The 22013-nt window shown below is 36.4% G+C and overlaps 1 long non-coding RNA gene across 4 annotated transcripts in view; it reads left to right on the top strand.

Moving 5' to 3' along the window:
• The window catches only part of LOC132376247 (uncharacterized), a 279504-nt gene that overhangs the window by 233178 nt on the left and 24313 nt on the right, over nt 1-22013 (top strand). For all 4 annotated transcript variants that reach the window (XR_009506258.1, XR_009506259.1, XR_009506257.1 and 1 more), the window contains one exon: nt 5779-5838. This is a non-coding gene — a long non-coding RNA (uncharacterized LOC132376247). The remainder of the gene's footprint in view (nt 1-5778; nt 5839-22013) is intronic.

Raw genomic sequence — 22013 nt, 5'->3', positions numbered from 1 at the left:
AAATCTTTTTTCTTCCTTCCAAAATCTCTACTTGTCACTTCTTTTGAAATATACTTTTTTTTTTCCTTCTAGGTTCAGTTATATCTTCTCTTCTTTATAAGTTTGTACAAATGATATACCCTCTGGCATCAGTTTATGTCAAGTGGAATATACATATATAGAGTTTTCTTGGAGAACTGCTATCTTTTTTCTTCAGTTATTTTTCCTTATAGGTTATTACAAGATACTGAATATAGCTCCCTGTGCTATACAGTAAATCTTTGTTGCTTATCTATTTTATGTATAGTAGTTTGTATCTGTTAATCCTATCCTCCTAATTTATCCCTCCAGCCTCCCTTTCCCCTTTGGTAACCACAAGTTTGCTTTCTATTTCTGTGTCTGTTTCTTATATAGATTTATTTGTATTATTTTTTAGATTCCACATATAAGGTGGTATCATATATTTGTCTTTCTCTGACTTACTTCACTTAGTATGACATTCTCTAGGTCCATCCATGTTGCTGCAAATGGCAATGTTTCATTATTTTTTATGGCTGAGTAATATTCCATTATGTATATCACATCTTCTTAAACCAATTGTCTGTTGATGGGCACTTGTGTTGTCTTTCATGTCTTGGCTATTGTAAATAGTGCTGCTATGAACACTAGGGTGCTTTTATCTTTTCTGGATATACGCCCAGGAGTGGGATTGCTGGATCATATAGTAACTCTATTTTTAGTAGTTTTTTAAAATTTATTTTTTATTGAAGTATAGTTGAATTATAATATTGTGTTAATTACTGCTATAATATTTCAGATTTTAAGGCACCTCCATACTGTTCTCCATAGTGGCTGCACCAATTTACATTCCCACCAACAGTGTAGAGGTTTCCCTTTTCTCCACACCCTCTCCAGCATTTATTATTTGCAGACATTTTTTTTTTAACATCTTTATTGAGGTATAATTGCTTTACATTGGTGTGTTAGTTGCTGCTGTATAACAAAGCGAATGATGATAGCTATTCTGACTGGTGTGAGGTGATACCTCACTGTGGTTTTCATTTACATTTCTCTAGTCATTAGCCATGTTGAGAATCTTTTCATGTGCCTGTTGGCCATCTTTTTGTCTTCTTTGGAGAAATGTCTGTTTAGGTCTTCTGCCCAGTTTTTGGTTGGGTTGTTTGCTGTTGTTGTTGTAGTTGTTGTTTTTTGATATTGAGTTGTATAAGCTGTTTGTATATTTTGGATATTAACCCCTTGTCACTCACATCTTTTGCAACTACTTTTTTCCATTCCATAGGTGGTCTTTTTGTTTTGTTGATGGTTTCCTTTGTTGTGCAAAAGCTTTTAAGTTTGATTAGGTCCCATTTGTTTATTTTTGCTTTTATTTCTGTTGCTTTAAGAAAATATTGCTACAATTTATGTCCAAGAATGTTTTGCTTATGTTCTCTTCTAGGAATTTTATGGTGTCATGTCTTATATATAGGTCTTTAAACCATTTTGAGTTTATTTTTGAATATGGTCTGATGGAGTGGTCTAATTTAATTGATTTACATGCAGCTGTTCAGCTTTCCCAACAGCACTTGTTAAAGAGACTATCTTTTCTACAACGTATATCCTTGCCTCCTTTGTCATAGATTAATTGACTATAGGTGTGTGGGTTTATTTCTGGGCTCTTTACTCTGTTCCATTAATCTATACGTTTGTTTTTTGCGCCAGTGTCACACTGTTTGATTACTGTAGCCTTGTTGTATTGTCTGAAGTCTGGAAGGGTTATACCTCCAGCTTTGTTCTTTTCCCTCAGGATTGCTTTGACAATTCTGGGTTTTTTGTGGGAGAACCAGTGTCTTGATCATTGTGTTTTCCTCCCAGGTAAATATATCGCCAGTGAATATCCTTTAAACACTTTGTCTATTTCACTTTGTTGTTAATATTTGCTAATATCGGTGCTAACTTCAACTCTCATTCAGTGAGTCAACAAATAGACTTTTGAGATATATTATACTTTGCTAAGTTAATAAGTTTAAATTAAAACTTTTAGTAAATGAAGGGTATATTAGTTTTCTATGGCTTCCATAACAAAATACCACAGACTGTATAGCTTAAGCAACAGAAATTTATTTTCTCACAGTTCTGGAGGCTAGAAGCTGAAGATCAAAGTATCAACAGAGTTGGTTGATTTCTTCTGAGGTCTCTCTCCTTGGCTTGTAGATGGCCATCTTCTTTCTGTAGGTTCACATGGTCTTTCTTCTGTATGTGTCTGTGTCCTAGTCTCCTCCTGAGACAGTGAGGGCTTCAACTTGATTTCTTTGGGAGGGGGGGTTGACAGAATTCATCCTATAACAGAAGGCAATTACAAATAAAATAAACATCACAGTGCACACAATATCTATTTCACCCACACTGGCAATTGTTGTCATGCTGATGTGAGATTCTAACTCTTACAATGAACTCATTTTGGTAAGGGGAGTATCTGGACTTACCCATTATGTGGGACCAGGCAATGGTCTTTTTCTACCATAACTTGTATCTTGTAAAGGCTCTTGTCACAGAGTTATATTTATATACTTAATTAACAGAAAATGATATATATTAGCAGTAAGTTATTAGCTCATGTATGACAAAGTTTCCCCTGCCCTACCCACCATGCTATTCTGTTCCCCAAATGTTGGGATGTAACCTGCATTGCTTACAATGGCTAAAGACGTGAGACATCTGCATATTTTACATATCATCATCTCCCTAATCTGCTCCCTACTACTCCCATTCTTGTTCCTCCAACTCTGAATGACCTAAAAGGGATAGTGTATTTATCTTTTGACTACTGACAATTTAGTAAAGTCTAGTGTGCCTCAGTTCTGTGCTAGTCTACTTCAGTGACTCTAACATAGGATAAATTTTTTTTTCACTTATTCAAATGCTGTACCAGGAGCTATAGTAGTAAACCAGTCAACATTCTTGTTTTCATGGAGGTTTATTCTACTTGGGGGTGAGGGGAACAACAAGTAAATAAGTACATGTAAGAGCTTTGGGGAAGAAGTGGCTTTTTGTATTAAAATACTAGGATGAAAGATCCCCATTGATAATTTGACAAAGGCTGCTAATGGAATTACAAGAACAAGACATGGACTTCAAGAGATTTTTTAGACAGAGAGAGCATTAAGTAAGAGCTTAAGAGGAAGGGGGTTGCTTTGCTTGTTCAAGAACACAAACAGTCATTTATTCATTCAACAAATATTTAAATATTTTGTTAGCACCTGCCATGTGGTAAACAATGCCCTAGATTCTGATGATTCAAAAGTGAACAAAAATAGACAAGGAGAGAGGCATCAAGTAGAATAATTGGATGCTAATCACATATGCATACATAAAGTTATAATTGTAACACATGATGTGGAGAGGGGTACTGGAGCAATGACAGTCTTTAGTAGGAGAATTTGAACTGTCCAAGAAATTATAATTGACTTCTTAGCAGAACTGACACTTGAATTTCGATCTGAAAAATGAGTAGGAGTATCTCGATGAAGACGGGAAAGAAAATTGACTGATAAGGGAGTGTGATCAGATTTGAGTTGTGGAGAGCTTTTTTTTTCCCCCGGAGAGTGGAAAATACCTTGCTGGAAGTGTCTCCCTGAACATTCTGGAGAACATCCACTTTTTGTATCATTCTGCCATGATGTCCTTTAGGGCGAACTGAGTTGAATTACCTTACTACATCACTCATAAATCTGTACTGGAAGATTAAAATAGCAGTGAGTTTTTTGTAATTATTGAATGAATTGTTTGAAGAAAAGGCCAAGTGAGGCATGTGTAGACAGGGTGAGAAAGGGATTTGACAGGAAATGTGTATCCTGGTGGAGATGTGCGTCCTGAGCTGAGCCTGAAGGTGGAGATTTGGTGTCAAGGAAAGGTGATCGCTTCACTCACTGTGGAAAGAGCCACAGACCAACGAGAGAGACTAACAGTTTTAACATAATTAGTCCAAACCAATGATTCAGTTAGTTAGTCCTCCTTTTCAAAAATAACTATGGTTATTAACATTCATTGCAGCGTTATTTACAATAGCCAGGACATGGAAGCAACCTGAATGTCCATTGACAGAGGAATGGATAAAGAAGATGTGGTAAATATATACAATGGAATATTACTCAGCCATAAAAAGGAATGAAATAATGCCATTTACAGTGACATGGATGGACCTACAGATTGTTATACAGAGTGAAGTAAGTCAGAAAGAGAAAGACCAATATCGTACAATATCACTTATATGTAGAATCTAGAAAAATGGTACAGATGAACTTATTTGCAAAGCAGAAAGAGAGTCACAGATGTAGAAACAAACTTATGGTTACCAAGTGGGGAAGAGGGGGTGGGATGAATTGGGAGATTGGGACTGACATATATACACTACTGTATATAAAATAGATAACTAATGAGAACCTACTGTATAGCACAGGGAACTCCACTCAGTGCTCTGTGGTGACCTAAATGGGAAGGGAATCTAAAAAAGAGTGCATATGTGTATATGTATAACTGATTCACTTTGCTGTACAGCAGAAACTAACACAACACTGTACAGCAACTATACTCCAATAAAATTAATAAATAAAAAAAACAAACGAAAATAACTGTGGTTATTGCATTCTTTTTCTTGAGTTTGAAATACTCAAGATCGCCATGCATTTTTCATCTATTACTTGTATACACTCCCAAATCCCCTAAATCGTTGCTGTTGTCTCTTGTATTACACCCTTCTCCCTTCCCAGAGATAAACCTTTCAGTTGTACCCTGGGTAGCCTTCACTGTAATTACTGCCTTTTCAAAGGAACTTGTTAGCCTCTGCTTTTTCAGTTATCTACTCTTTCAAACAACTACTGCTTACTTGGGCTTCTTCCTCATTCTTTTAGTATGATTCCGTGTCTGGTTCCATCTAATTTCTAATTCAATTAAAACACTTTTAATATTATTTTTGTAGGGTTTCATCTTGCAAGTTATCACAGAATTGATTTTTTCACAAAGAAAGCTTATATTCAAAGAAGCATTTATTTTAACTAGTCATGTAGATTTAAAAAAAATAACAAATGAGAAAACTAATAGATGAGTTTTCTTTCCTTTTGTAGGTGTTTTTGTTTGCTTTTTTTTTAGGTAGAACAAAAAAATATGTAAATTGTGAACTTCCTGTAGGCAAAGGATTTGGCTTGTTCAATGTCCATACTCAGGGCCCAGCCCCAATTTGGGCCTATAAAACATGTTTAATAAATGACTAAATATATAATAAATGGGGAAAGGGCAAATGGAGAAAGACCTATATTACAGATCCCAGTAAAGGCTGGGATCTGATAAAGATATCACGATATTTCACGTGGGTTTTATTCAGATTCTTCCTTGATGAAGTTCTTTTAAATCAGTGGTTCTCAAACTTGTGTGTGCCTCAGTATCACCAGTAGGGCTTGATAAAGTGTAAGTTGCTTGGCCTCCTACCCAGAATTTCTGATTCAGCAGATCTTAGGTGGTTGGTTCATTTTCTAACAAGTTCCCAGGTGATGCTGCTGGTCTGGGGACCTCACTTTGAGAACCACAGCTTTAAATGAAATGTCACAAAAGGACAGGCAGAAAGGGAGAAAAACTGAAACTTTGTTGGTCTTCGAGGTAAGGGTTTATTTTCCTCTGCACTTGGATCTCCACTCTAGTCAGGCTGCTGCATAATCTCCTGTGGATTTAATCTACTAATTTCTATACTCATTCATGGATAGGATTAAGGTTTTGAGGGGAGACTAACATTTGATTTTTTTTTTTCAGTTGAGAAAACATAAACATAGAAGAAGAGAATCTGCTCACTTTTAACTCCTTCCTACACAGGTGAGACAATTGCTACTCCTAATCTATAATTTATAGATTTAATTAAATAAAAATTGTGTTTATATAATAATTTTATGAGGTAGCACATCAACTCAGGGAGGGCATGATGGCTTATTTAATAAATGTGTTGAGGAAACTGGGTAACGGTTTATTTTATCTCATAATATTCATCAATATAAATTCTAAGTGTAATATTAATATAGATGTATAAAACAGGTATACTGTGACTTGAAAAAAGCAAAGGTTCACCGTTCAATTTCCAACTTATTTTTATCATTTATTTATTTATATAGTGTTTAAATAATCTTGGATGAGCAAAGCTTTTCTAAACGTGAACCTATGAAAGCAACCATGAAAGAAAATTGACAGGTTTGAGGAAGCAAAAAAACCAAACAAACAAATTCTCAGAGAGGTACTCTGTCAAAAACCACAATAAACAATCTTGCTGGTAGAAAAAAAAATATGATGAACTTTCTGAAGCATATTTTAACTACTTACATAACAAAGTCTTGGAGTTTTTCTTATTTTTTGACAAATTTCAAGTGAATCATTCTAGGGAAATATTTATGGATGTACATAAATGGACAATGTAAGGGTTCATATACAGACTGTTAACAGCAAACCTTTGGTAACAACAATGAAGGATGAGATGAATGAATTATGGACAAAGCTGTAATAGAGTATGAAATAGTGATTAAAAGGGTGTTGTAGAAAAACATGGGGATAATACAGTGTGCGATGGAAAAAACAGTGTGGAATATGTACAAGGTAATTATACTTTTGTTTTTAAAATATCTGTTTTCAGGACAGAGACTGAAAAACTGTGAATCAACATTTTTAATAGTGTTTATTTACCTCCACAATATGGGATAATATGTGATTTTCTATTTTGACTTACCTATGTTTTCTGAATGTTTTACAACAAATTTGTGCCACTTTTGAAATTAAACAATGTGAAACAATTTGTATAAGTGTATTATTTTTCTCACAAGTAGTTATATAAAACCCCTCTAGGCCCCATTCTGGTCCTCAGCTTTGAATTGTTTCATTATGTAGAGGGGAAAAGCTGAGAATTTATCTCTGGGGTCCTTAGGAATTTTCTCTATGCAGTTTGTAATGGATTTTGGTTGGGTGTCCAGTATAAATTTCACTCCATGGCCCTCTTTTCTCCCTGTCCAAGTTCTTGTGTGAAGATGTGAAAATGTGACTCCAGAATTATTATACATTCTGGCCAAAAGAAATGGTTTCAGTGGAGATATCTAAAGAGTGCTCTTGTATCTGTCTTGTTTAATAACTCTCTCTTAATTGAAAAATGAAGAAGAAAAAATAAAAAATAAAAAGAACTGTACTGGTTTGGAAAATACTTTTAGAGATCACTGTCTCCAACTGTGCTTGTTCCCGCTGTCTGCTATGGTCCATTAGATAAACATGGTGTTCAGCAGCCAGGCGGTTGTTGATATATTTGGCAACACTGATAATGTGATCTATGTTTAGGAGGAAGTGGATGCGTCATTCCGTGGGGCATAGGTTTTCTGAAAGCGATTGTTCCTTTCGCAGGGAAAAGTTAGTTAGGTCATTGGACCTTAAGTTCTCACTGAGAGTTTGAGCATTTTTAATTTGTCATTTGTACTTTTTTTCCATTGCTTCTATTGGAATTTTAGATTAATCTTTAGACTTATTCTCAGAGGCAGCAGATACTAACTGAAAAGAAATGCAACCCTGGTTGCTTCTGACTCTAGAGGGTATAATTAGTGTAATAAGGAAAATGGAGAGGCCTGTCATCTTAGCATATCTCTTTAATATCCATCAGTCACAACTTTTAGTGTTTTCATTTGTGACCTTCACGTTTAAAAATACACATACAAAAGAACCTTAAATCTCAAAGTTCTCTCTCTCTCATAAATATATGTTTTGTATATATGTGGTCCATGTGTGTTGTACATGTATAATATATATTATATATACATACATAATACATAGTCTCTCTATAGTCAGTGTGTGTGTGATGTATACAAACATACATATATAGAGAGACTATATGTATGTATATATAACATATAAACATGGACTATATATAACATATTCATATATATAACACACACACACAGACTATAGAGACCATATGTGTGCATGCATATTTACATATGTATGATGTATGCATGTATATCTGTACACATATATATACTTATATATGTAGTCTCTGTGTACATAGTCCCTGTAGAAGGGATTTGAATGTATTTCAGTTTGGACACAAAAGGGCATAAAGTCTCAGACAGTAGAATGTCTTCTAGTGTCCAGCTGAGTCTAAATGTCCTCAGTGGTAGGGTTTCTAGCATTTCTCTTGGGAGGTGTCCATTATCTAATAGTTTTCGTTGGGAGGAAGTTTTCCACGATAAACTTAATGTTCGTCGTCTCTACTGATTCCATTAAACCTAATTATCCTCTCCCAAAGCTGAGCAATTCCTTTCCTCTTGGCATTTATACTATTTCAGTAGTGGAAGGCAACAATCAGCTCCTCAGCTGTCATCAATCAGGATATTTTTAACTCTTTTGATCTTTCTTTTTAAGTGGTGTAGTACATGTACACATATATGCACGTATCACATACACCAAGTCACCACAGTTGCTTTATTTAGTGTGTCTAGAACACCTAAATCTTATCACTATTTCAAATGTGTTATCACCTAAATTACATGATAAACATTTTTGGTTGCCTTTTCTTTGATATACTCCTTATGTTCACAAGTGGCTACTAACAATGTACTAGCTTTCACTCATATTTTGTGGTAGCGGTTGTAGATGACAAGCCACAGTCTAATAATCCTGCGCCTCTGTTAGAGGTTGCTGATGTCTGCAGTTTGGGGTGGTGATGACTCAGAGAACGTAAAGTACACAATAAATACCTTTAGCCCCATTCAGTTCCATTAGGAATGGAAATTTTTTTCATGGAGAAGATAGATATTTTTACTCACTGTAGAAAAGGACACTTGAAATCACTTAGGGTAATTGGGACCTATTGCCTCTACTATCATGGCAGAAAGATGTTATTATTTTTAAATTGTTTACAAGTACATTCCCTACCTCTTGGAGTTTTTATTTTTAAAGTGTCCAGTTCAGGATTTTAAAGCTAATTGATGGAATAAAAAACTAAAACTATGCTTCCTCTCTCACCCTCTTCCCTTTCTGCCCCTCTGACCTTCTCCATCTTTCTTCACCCCATTTTCCCTCCTGCTCCTCATTCTCTTCCCAATTGTCTTTCCTACCTCAACCTTAGTTCCCCCTTTTTTCTCTCCTTGACCATTCTCTTCTCTCTTTCTCTGATTTTTCCTAATTCTCTCTTTTTTTTTGAATTAATTAATTAATTAAATTTATTTTTGGCTGCATTGGGTCTTCGTTGCTGCACATGGGCTTTCTCTAGTTGTGGTGAGCGGAGGCTGCTCTTTGTTGCGGAGCACAGGCTCTAGGCGCGCAGGTTCAGTAGTTGTGGCTCGCGGGCTCTAGAGCACAAGCTCAGTAGCTGTGGTGCACGGGTTTAGTTGCTCCGCGGCATGTGGGATCTTCCCGGACCAGGGCTCAAACCCATGTCCCCTGTGTTGGCAGGCGGATTCTTAACCACTGCACCACCAGGGAAGTCCCCTAATTCTCTCTCGAGGAGATATTTTTGTGACCCTCAAGCACCATGTTGCTTTTCAGTCCTTGGGTTTCCTCTACTCTGAGGATTCTTTCCTGGGCTCTTCGGTGGTGAGCTCAGGGTGTGAAAGAAGGATCCTTTTTCTTACCCTCAGATCAGTTCTATATCATAGTATGTTCTGAGTACTAGCTGAATCTAGACTAAATGGAAAAGATTTTCTAGAAGTGTTTTCTTAAGTATCAAAGATCAGGCTTGATATCTTTATTTATCTTGATATGTGTTAATAAAGTTCTTCTATGATCATAAGAAAAAAAACTGGAATTCAATACAATGACCTTAGAGGTATTTTGGTTATGACAAACATTTAAAAAATATATTCAGTAACATCTCTCTAATTAGAAACAATTTAAAAATGTACAGTGGTCCCTTAAGAAAGCTTAATTATTTTGAGTGAGAACTGATTTGTTTTGTTTTGTTGTTGTTTTAAATCATGAAATAGTCAAACCTCTGTCCAGCCATCTTGAGCTGCTCTAACAACTGTGAATGTTGTACAACTTATCATTAATCATGGATTCTTGGAATATGAAATTGAGGCCATAGGCAGAATGACTAAAATATATAAATTTTTTTGCTTCTATCTTTATTTGGTTCTCTAGGTATTAGGAAATCATGGTTATACTGGGGGTGGGGACCTGTGGTTAAGAACTAATTAAATTATTTCAACCAAAACTGCTCCATAACTCTTGGTTATTAGTGTTACCAAACCTGCAAGGAAAATAGTTTTATTTCCACTTTGTTGATTCAGTGAATAATTTTCATATCTGTAATTCATGTTTCGGGGCAGTATAGAGGGTCTTTATTGTCACACAGCTTGTTTGTGTCTGTGGCTGTGTCTGCATCTGCACCTTGTCTATGCCCCTTCTTAGCTGAACATTCTTGGGAAAGTCATTTAAGCCTTTTGTGTCTGTTTCCTCATCATAAAATTCATAGGGGTGGTTCCATGATGAAATGAGGTAATATATGAAAACACTTTGGATACTACCTGGCACATAGTAAGTGCTAGGATGATGGTGATGATGACAATGATGATGGTGAGGATAATCATAATGATGAGAGATCCATTTGGGAGTTCAGATACTGCCTACCTCCCAAGTCACTCTCTGCTTCACAGAAGAAAGGCTCTGTAAGTGCTGAAGATTAAGATTCTTAGTTTAAAATTCAAGGAATTTGTTTACAAGGTAAGTAGGGAAAGGAAGAACAAAAACAAAACACAGTTCATACAAGGCCCATTAAATCACATTCTTATCTTTTCAATTTCAAGTCCAACCCCTTTAAACAGTTTCCAGGACACAAATATCAACTGGCATGCATGCAAGGTGACTCACCTTATTCCAACTAAACTAGATTGAGATTAAAAACAAATAAGCAAACAGCTGGAATGTGACATGTGGATCAGACTCTTCTGAGGCCAGTGGGGTAACACAGCAGAGATCAGAATGCTCTTCAAAACCCAACAACCAACTGGCACATGTCTCCAGGCATGCCTGGAGCCTCCAGGGCCAAATGGTCGAATATCCTGGCAGTGCCAAGAATTCTTAATTGATGACACAGAAAATAAATCTTCTTTCAAAGTAGTTATGAAACCCGAGAAAATGCAATGCATCTGCTGTGTGCATCCTGAGTCTGCCTACGAACACATTATTTCTATATTTTGCTCTTCTGTAAACTTCAACATTGAAGACGACCATTATTTCAAGTAAATATTCTACTTTTTCTTTGTAAAGACATGCCATAGAGAATTATTATTTCCCTATTCATTTTTCTGGTTAGAGAAGCTATTTCTATTTTAATGGTCAATTATATCATATTCTGAATTTGCCACAGTCTCCTTTTATATTTAAACATTCTTTGCATTGTTCTATTTTTAATATTTAAATATGAAAGTAAAAGTTAGTAAAAAAGGTACAAAACAATTGCTCATCTTAAGAAATCTTATTAGGGAAGTAGGTTATGTTCATTCCATAATTGTTGACATTTTTCAATTTCAGTAATCATTAATATTTTTAAAAGCTGCCAGTGGATACTTACAATATTCCTTTTAGATACCATTTCTGTCAAAGACAGATTTCAATGACCTCTTTAACTTTTGGTGTTATTTCTCTATTGTTTTCAACGTATTACTAATTCCTCCAAGTTCATTTGTATCCTGTAAGATTCTTCTTATAACCAAGCAACTCTTTCTGTAAAGTAAGTTTTTTTTTGGGGGGGGGGGTGGTGTGTGTATGATATATTCAGAAAGATATGTTAAAATTATTTTCATAAAATTAACCCCTCAATAAAGAACCTGAACTTTGGGAACAAACAGCTATGTCCTTTGAAAATTCTTTTCTCATTTATGTCACTACGGTTAGCTAAACAATTTAGAGGTCCCTCTCTTGACTAATCTTTAAAAAATGTTGATGCTTTTCTGTTTTTAGAAGTGACACAGTTCATCAAGATAATTTGTAAAGCAGAAAATATAAAAGAACAAAATAAAAACCTCCCCCAAATAACCATGGGATAACCAAGGCAATAAGCTGCCAAATCAATAAATACAAACTTTGGGCTTCCCTGGTGGCGCAGTGGTTGAGAGTCTGCCTGCCAATGCAGGGGACGCGGGTTCGAGCCCTGGTCTGGGAGGATCCCACGTGCCGCGGAGCGACTAGGCCCGTGAGCCACAATTGCTGAGCCTGCGCGTCTGGAGCCTGTGCTCCACAAGGAGAGGCCGGGATGGTGAGAGGCCCGCGCACCGCGATGAAGAGTGGTCCCCGCTTGCCGCAGCTGGGGAAAGCCCTCGCACAGAGGCGAAGACCCAACACAGACATAAATTTAAAAAAAAAAAAAAAAAAACTTAAAAAAAAAAGTAAAAGTCTATTAAAAAAATAAAAATAAAAAATAAATAAATAAATACAAACTTGTGCAATACTTCAGAATTGGGAAGATAGCCAAAGAATCAGCAAGGCAACTTGGTGATGCTGATGCAAATGAAAAACTCTTATGCCTCCTTACACTCATCTTTACTGAGAAAACCATTAGGAACTCCTTCACTTCCCCTTTTCCTTGTGAAGCTTATCGTCGAGAGTGACACATGCAGAGATTTTTTAAAAATACATTGCTGTGAAATACGCAATGTTTCTATGAAATCAACCGTAGCTAGTAGTTTAAAGAAGTGTACTTGGGTTGGAGGGGAGGAATGTGTGACCAGAGATTTATTTGGCGTGATTGAGAAGTAACCCAGCTGAGTAATGATGATGCCTAGGCTGTAGCCACGCAGCGGCTCAGACAATTTTCAGTTGCTCCATTCAGGGTCAGATGACAATCTTTCTCTGCTGCAATGTCCCATCATCAAAAAGGGAATAATATTGTTAATAGCTCTCTTATAAGATTGCTATGAGGATTACATAAATTAATCTTAGTAAAACATAGAAAGTACTTTGAATATGTCTGGTGTTTATTTCTATGCAAATTTTTTAACATCAATAGACTTAATTTTTTTAAAAGTGGTTTAGGTTCACAGGAAAAATTGAATGGAAAGTACAGAGAGTTCCCATATGTTCTCTACATGCAACCGCCCCACCCCAAACTCCGCCACTATCAACATCCTCCTCCAGAGTGGTACATTTGTTACCACTGATGAACCTACGTTGACATGTTATCACCCAAAGCCAGTAGTTTACTTAGGGTTCACTCTTGGTGTTGTACATTCTGTGGGTTTTGGCATACATATAATGGGCATGTATTTTAATAATAAAAATAGGTTTGGGTGTTAGGGACTAGACTGTGACACTTTTGTTACAAATAAAAGGAAACTTGAGGGATTGTTAATGAAATTCCTTTCTATGAGGAAACTGGTAATTCTCCCTGAAGTCCCTTCCCCGCCCACTGGAAGTTATGATGAGGCAGTCACTTAGTGGTTAACATGCATGACCTAATGGGGGAAAAAGATGTGGTTTCTGTAAAAGGAAATCATGACGACTGGACCATCATTGTTCTTTGTAAGTTTGTGCCAAAGGGGAAAGAAGTAGATAAAATTTAAACTTAAGAAAAAGTAAAAGTGAAGTCTCTACGTTAGCAAAGATAACATTTTGGTTTTATGGTTTTTTGTAGAGGGAGGCTAATGACATTTTGCTGAATTGCTTGTGGTGAATTCTAACAAAAATAATCTTTATTATTTTGGAGAAAAGGGAACGATGGTATAGAACTCATTGCTGGGAAGATTGAAAATATAAATTAGTTTAAGGTCAATTTAGGTAAATTCATAAATTACTGATCTATATTAATATACAGAAGATGGAGACTTGCTCACTTCCACCCTAGTGTAGATTCCTGTACAAATATAACCAGTATCCATATCTTTCATGTAGATACTGCTCAATAGGCTACCACGCTAACCTACAGAATGTGCCTTGCCTCAGTCAGTTGGAGCAAAGCCATATAGAAATAGGTCTGATTAAGACAGTGCTCTAAAAAGGAAACTACTAACAAGAGGGGTTTGGGTTCCTCTGGATCTCAAAATCGTGACTGTAATAGGTAAGAGAAACTGATTATATATCATATAAACTAAAACCTAAGGAAATCTTTAATTAATGAGTACAGAAAACCACAAAAGGATTAAGTGGAAATAACTGACCCCACAATAAGGAATAACCCCAGCTACTGGACTAAGCTCCCCTACTCTTGATCTGATAGTACCCCAGTGAATCCACTCTCTTGTCAATTAACATACTCTATTGTAATTGCTTATCGAAAATTGCAGTCTTCTTTAGACCTGGAAAAGTTCATACCTTCATTCAGAAAATATTTGAGCATCTACATGCCAGGCAGTCACAAGTCTAAAAGTGAGCAATAAAGACAAAGCCTCTTCTAGCTAAAAGAAAATAAATCTTGGTTGAAAGAATGAAAGAGAATCACGTGCATGTTACAAACTTGACAAGCACTAAGTATACGTAACAGATTTAAAATGTTCTGTGGTGAAGTTCTGATATGCCTTATCTAGTTATCTCCACTAAACTTAGGGTGCAGACACTTGCCGCGTCTGTGTTCTGATACAGTCTGTTTCTTTTCTTGTATTGTCCAATAGGAGCACACACGTGGTGCACAAGGAGAGAGTGCAAGCGCACTTTTGTGTAATTCTCTAGGTATTTCATAGCAGGGGGGGAGATGGGATTTGAACAGGTGTTGGAGCTTTTCGTTACTAGTTGTATCACTTTCTTGGCCTTTACGTCCGCAAGTGCTCAAGGTTTAGTACAAGTTTTCCTTTTAATGCAACGTTGCTGGGGAGGTTATGTGACATGTGGCTCATTTGCTTTCCGTATAATCCCCAGAAATGCTGGTGTCTTTCTTGCGAATATTCCGTGTCCTGGGTTTCCTACCGTGCAGCCGTGTAGGCAGATGAGGGCAATGTAAACTTCCTTGAACTGAGAGAATCACCTCCTGACTGCTGGGAGTCTCAAAAGAGACTCCTGGTCAGTTTTTTAAAATATTTTTATATATACATTTTATTTATATATAAAATGTATATATATACCAGGACTCAGCCTGTGTAACACTATTAAACCCACTATTACCCTCCCCCCTCCCATCCTCCCTCCCGGATTCAAAAGTGGTGTTCCCATTTAACTCTCTAATGCCCAATAGTATGTAGAGTGCACTACCAATATCCGCAATGAAATATCATGCTTTCTGGATAATTGTTTTTAATCAGTTATGTCATTTCTTATTAAAAATGTATATATATAGCCCTTAAGAAGGAAAGGGAAGGGAAAGGAGGCAAAGGAAACTGCATTTCAGAGGTGTTGTGCTAGTTGCTTTCCTTTTTTCTTCTTGTATTTAATCATCATGCTTAATATTTCCTTATAACTCATATTTAAAGAAAACAAAACCAAGGCTCGAGGAGATCTACTAATTTACACACACTGCATGCCTAGGAAGTAGAATCAAGGCATTTCTGATCCAGAGCCAGTGATCTTTCTACTTGAATTACATGCATCATTGCCATACTTTTTTTTTTTTTTTTCTGCTTTGTGTGGAGGCATCAGGATTTATTGACTATATCCAAGACTGACGAGCAGATTTTTAAAAAGAATAAGCTGATGTTTAAATTCATGAACGTGTAAGTATTTGTTTTCACATACACTGAGATAGTCTTTTTGTTCTTTCACCTAACCTTTCTTCCACATCTTAATTACACATTTTTTTTTTTATTGAGGCAACAAATTCCTTCCTTCTTAGGTCTGTGCCCGACAACAACCCAGAGCCCAGAACATAAACAAAGGCACATTTGGGAGCTCCTGCAGAGACCTATATCCAAGATCAGCAGATCCTGCAATTTGCTGTTTCCTCCTCCTCCCCTCTCCCCAGATGGGGGCTTATGTAAGCCTCCCTGAGGCAATGCATGTAGAGTTTTAGGGGAGGGGACTGAAAACCCTGGTTGGTTTTGTTAGATGACTGTAACGAACTAAGTGGGTAATAGTTAACATTTAGTAAGCTCATTTATGAGTACAAATGTTAACAAATGAGTACCATCTACACAGTTTGACACCAACACTTTGGAATTCATGACATGTAAAAGGAGAGGAAATGACTCTGCCAGAGTATCTTTTCAACTTTTTAATATAACTGGGAAGCCTGAAGCCATTAAAGCATCTGTGAATTTCCCATATTTGCCTTGCTGTGCTCTTAAATGTCCGCAAAGCTGGGTACCTCATATAAAATTTAGAAAGGGCTTTGGTAGTACAGCTTTCCTTTTAATATCTGAAACTTGCTATAGAATGCACTGCTATTACCAGACAGTTTAGCATCATTAAAGCAAAAGCCATATAAATCCGACTTCTTATTTTCACATTGTAGAAATCTCTACTAAGTGCCATGAACAAAGAAATGCACAGCACATGAGGACTTTTTCCTTTAACATGAAAAGCTCCCTTAACCAGGACGTCCAAAACCTTCCCAAAATGGACTTGTTTTCAGCTTGTTCATCTTTTCCACCTCCTGCCTTTTTTTTTCTTTTTAAAGTTTCATGGCCATTTTTGGTGACAATTTATTATTTGAAGTCATCTTCCAAGAGCAGGAAAATTCTTTGTAAAAAGCATCTGAAATAAGCTTTATGTGCAAAACAAACGTATCACCGACCAGTAGAGACAGTTCCTAAGCAGACCGTGTTCTCAAAGTTTGCATGAAAGAATGCTATTTGGAGCCTGGAATATATTTTTCACAGAAACATTATAAGTGGTTGTTAAGTTCTAAGGTCAGTGTTTTGAGGCCACATGACCTATGAAGTAGCTTGGCTGTGGAACTGTATTATTCATACTGTTTGGTGATACATCATTTAGGATACTATCAGTATTATGGTAACATTACCTATTAGGACATTGGTTGCAGAGCTACCGGATAGCATCACAAGCATGATGGTATCACCCAGCTCCAGGCACAGTGAACTTCTCATTATTCCTCACGTGAGGATTAAGGACTGTGACATGGGCATATGAATTAGGATAGTATATGATTTTAATGATGATCATGGTTTGCTCAAGTGTCAGGTTGTGTGGCTTGGGGTAATGTTCCCCACTTCTCTTGTGTACATACTTAAGTAAGAGTCTTACAGCATCAACATTTGTTGTTGGCTCTGTGTTGTGATTTACAAGCCATGTGATCCTGGGGCAGCAGCTGTCATGATGGGAAATATTGCTAGGGCATGGCTCATACTTTCCTTCTCTACCTTTACTGGAATTGCACTTTGCTTCTCTTGGGCTCCGTGTATCTCTCCTCGTGCTCAGAGCTAGGGTCTAGAATTGTGCAGTACACTGGGGAAACAACTGTGGTTTAGGTGGTTCTAATGTTCATATCAGTGGACTCCCTGGGCTGGAACTTGTACACGCAAAGGGTATCCTGGTCCCTGTTGTTTCACCAACAATCAATGAATTTGCTCTCTGCCTATCCCTCCTTTTACATTTTCACTGTCATAAATCCTTGTGCTGCTATGAGTGAACATGCTGAAGGATGGACCTTTCTTCTCTTAGCATCCTTGTAGAGACATAGCTTGGTTCAGAGACTATACTTTGTCTCCCTTTCCTTACATGTAGGTTCTTAGAGGGAAAGACCTTGCTTTCCTCTATTTGCCATCTTCACCACTTATACTCAAGATGGTGATGGGGATTTGAGGGCAAACACAATGAAAAGAACCATAAATCCTTTGTTCAGTGGCTAAAAGCTATCACAATTTGATTAAAATATATAGCTGTATTAAATCAGTAAATTTCAGTTTCTGAGTAGGCCAAGGTTGAAATAGCCAGGCGAGAAAAAGCAAGATGCTGAGTCCTGCTCTGGGACACAGGGAATGGAGACTGATTTTACTTCAAGGGGGACAGTATGAGCATCAGAGTTTGAGGAAGGAAGGGTAGGGGAAAGATATCTTACGAGTTTCTCAGCTGCTTTAGATAAGTTCTCCAGAGGTCTCTTTTGAAGAGCCAAGGCCTCTTACACTTGTCCTGCCTCAGTTATTCTTAAAGCCTTTGGAATCTAGCATGCTGCCAAAGGAAATTTAGGGCCATTTTGCCAATCACAGAGATAATTTAGACAAAGAGGAGTAGAATAAGCATTTGTATTATGTACTTTTTAAACTGTGATCGTGAAATCATTTCAGTGGATAACAATTAGCATTAAAAATGGAATAGAAAATGTGGGACAGAATAAAATATATCAAAATGAATCACATTTGGTAAGGATTAGATTTACTTTATGGACTTTTGTTTCAGTGATTTAGATGTGTATTCTGGATCATGAGGTAAAATGTATCTCTTATGGAAGGTCTTGGTCAAAAGTCTAAAAGCTATTGGTCTTTACTAATGGTTTATATAAGGTGTATCAAATTAGTCATTTTTTTTTGTAGGGTTAGAGGAATAAGATAGATGGGTACAGATTATTGTCTCTCAGGTTCTATGCCTATAAGGAAGGCCAGCTTCCTCAGGGGGACAGAGGCTGGTAGATTTAGGACAAGTAATTAAATGTCTAAACTACCCATAGGCATATATGAGATAGGACACTTAGCCTATCATACTAAGTGATATACTCTTTCTGCAAATACCAAACTTTCTGTTAAATCAACAAGCAGCACTATTAACTAATAAATCATTATACAAATAATACTTAATTAGAAAATATTTAAATCAATATACCGGTATAATCAGATACCTTCCCGTTAAACTTCAATTATCCTTAAGCCTAATCCTAAATTTTTCTCACAAATCTAAGTAAAAGCTTTCAGTCTGAACTACTTTTTTCCTCCTCTGGGCCTCTCTGCCACTTTCATATTTAGCTTTCTTTTTGTGTCTTCTTTTTCTTAAAAATCTCTATGTTTTCCTCTTCTCCACAGCCTTTTGCTCCAATCAGAAGTGAGACAAAAATGGAAAATCCCTCATGACGGTTTTTTCCTAATCAAAAGTAATTTTCTTACATATAACTATTTCTTTTCTCTTAGCCCCCTTTGAAGCCTAAAGCTAGTATAAAAGCTAATTTGAAATTAGCATACAATTGGTGTTTTTATTAGGCTCTGTAGACATTTTCTGCAGATGTATAGCTTGGCCTAGGTCACTGATCCCTGACAGAAAATTGCTTATTTTTTTAACAGGCCCAAACACATATTTCTTTAGAACGTATAAAAATATTGCTCAAGGCACAATAAGGTGTTTAAGCAGAGATATGAATTGATTTCCTCATAGTTAGTGAACTTAAACTTTCTTTCCACCCTACGTACCTTTCAAAGAAAATAGTAAATGATTCCAGAATCCATGCCTTTCAAAATTAATGGTAAAATACTTCATTGCGAATATATCCTGATCAAGCACAACCTTCTATTTTGACTCTCTATGGGGGAGGCATGTCAAAACAGAACTGGTGTATAGGAAATGTCAGTGAATCAGACCAAGCTTTTTCTCTAGAAGATTCTCCTATCTTCTATCTGGGGAAAGTGTCTACAGTTTTTTAACCACTTAATTTTTAAGGAGTATTATATATAATTAAATGCACCAATCTTAACAGTTGATTCCTTTGAGTTGTGACAATCATATACACCTGTGTAGCTACCACTTAAAAAAATATATGAAAGATTTCCATCACCCAGAGTTCCCTTGGGCCATTTCCAATAAATTTCCCATCTACCACTCAGTGCAACTACTTACTGGTTTTTATCTCTATAGATTAGTTTTGCCTTCTATTCTTGAAAGTCATCTTAATGGAATTGTACAGTGTGTACTCATTGTGTCTAGTTTCTAAAGTTTTGGGAATTCATCATGTTATTGCATCTATCAATAGTTAATTTCTCTTCACTGTTGAGCAGCGTTCTCCCGTATGACTATAGGACACTTTGACTTTTTCTTTTTTTTAAATTAATTATTTATTTATTTATTTTTGGCTGTGTTAGGTCTTCGCTTCTGTGCAAGGGCTTTCTCTAGTTGCGGCGAGCGGGGGCCACTCTTCATCGCGGTGCGCGGGCCTCTCACCATCGCGGCCTCTCTTGTTGCGGAGCACAGGCTCCAGACGCGCAGGCTCAGTAGTTGTGGCTCACGGGCCCAGTTGCTCCGTGGCATGTGGGATTTTCCCAGACCAGGGCTCGAACCCGTGTCCCCTGCATTGGCAGGCAGATTCTCAACCACTGCGCCACCAGGGAAGCCCACACTTTGACTTTTTCTATTGATGGACCGTTGACTTGTTTTTGGTGATTATAAATAAGGATACTGTGAACATTCTTGTTCGTGTATTTTTGTGAACTTATCTTTTAATTTGGGGGTGGGATAAATACCTAATAGTAGAATTGTTGGGTCTTTAAGTAGATATTTCAATTTTATTAGAATCAGATCTGCAGCTTTTAATAAACTCTCAAAGGGATCCTTACATCCCCAAATTTTAAAAAATATATTGCTTTCAGGGTATCTGTGCAGATGTTTTTGTTTATTTTAAAGTCATTTCTCACTTCTCCTCCTTAGGCTTCAGTTACTTTAAAATGAGCACCGGACTCTGTCTTGTGTCTATAATACATTAGGGTACTGATACATATTTAAATTAAATATTTTTCATAGATTCTTGGATAACAAGTTAATCACATAATAGAAAAATTTTACTAGAATATAAAGTTCATGAGGGCAGAAACATGGTTCTGTTCACTGCTATAACCCAAACACCTAGGATGTACCTGCACAGAGTAGGTGTTTAATAAGTATGTGCCAAATAAATGAATGAATGAAGTATTAGCTATATGTTGGGAAGCACTCCAATCACTTTTATATACAGCGTTTCACTTAATTCTCACCCCCAATCTTTGAGTTAATTCCTCTTATTACTTTCTTTTAAAAATGAAGAAATGGGGCACAGAGAGGTTAGGTAATATACCCTTCATCACATAGCAAATGAGCTAGGATTTGAGTCCAGGTGGTGTCATTCCAAAGCCAACACTGCTATATATATAAAGACTATATATAAAACAGGTAAACAATAAGGACCTACTGTATAGCACAGGGAACTATACTCAATATCTTGTAATAACATATAATGGGAAAGACTCTGAAAAAGGATATATATTATATATATACCTATATATTATATATACGTATTTATTATATATATATTATATATATTCAGTTATATATATAGCTGAATCACTTTGCTGTACACTTGAAACTAACACACTATAAATTAACTCTACATCAATAAAAAAAGAAATGATAAAAAATAAAAATAAAGACTTCTTTGTGTGTCTCTTGTTTTTTAAGTTTTGTTTCAAGAAGCCAAAAACCTTTTTCTGTTTTTCTATTTTCTAATTGTATATATTTTTTTTGAAGGAGAGATCCTGGAGAGGAAACTTTACTGTCTTAAGACGGCAATTCTTTCATTTTTATTCTTACAACTGAATGATTTTCCTTCAAATTACATTTGGGTTCATTTCTATAATGGGAATTGGGTTCCCACTTCCTCTTTATTATAGATTAAAAAAATGAAAACACACACACACAATTCTTGAATACTTTTGTTTTCTTTTAATGCATTTTGTCTCACATTAGGTAAGACTGAAAGTTTAGTGTTTCTTATGTGGGTTAGAAAGAGCATTGACTCCAAAATGCATGATTGCTGTTATAAAGGCTGAGCTGTAGAGCCCTTCATGGTGTCTTACGGATTTTAGGACATTGATAGGATGGTATCATTTTCATAATTCTTAGCCATTCCTCATTAGTCAGTTTTAGGTAATGCAAGGTTCTATCTCCTCAGTCTTTTCATGGACTACTGTGGTCCCCCCTGGCTGCCAGGGAAGTTAAGAATGGGCTAGTTCATTCTAATGAACTGCTTTTGTCAACAGAGCCTGAATTTGCTTACTGTTTAAAAAAATCTTTCCTTGCTGTCTGCAAAACTTCCTCACAGCTGAGTTATGTCTCTGCTTATCTTGATAGGAAAATCTAAATAAGTGGATTCTGATTAATATTTATCTCTATGTAGTCAAATGAGGATGAAATAGGTCTCA

This window comes from Balaenoptera ricei, chromosome 12, assembly GCF_028023285.1.
Source record: "Balaenoptera ricei isolate mBalRic1 chromosome 12, mBalRic1.hap2, whole genome shotgun sequence".
Lineage (NCBI taxonomy): Eukaryota > Metazoa > Chordata > Mammalia > Artiodactyla > Balaenopteridae > Balaenoptera > Balaenoptera ricei.
Note: the sequence above shows the minus strand (reverse complement) of the source record. Positions and strands in the feature narration are given on the sequence as shown.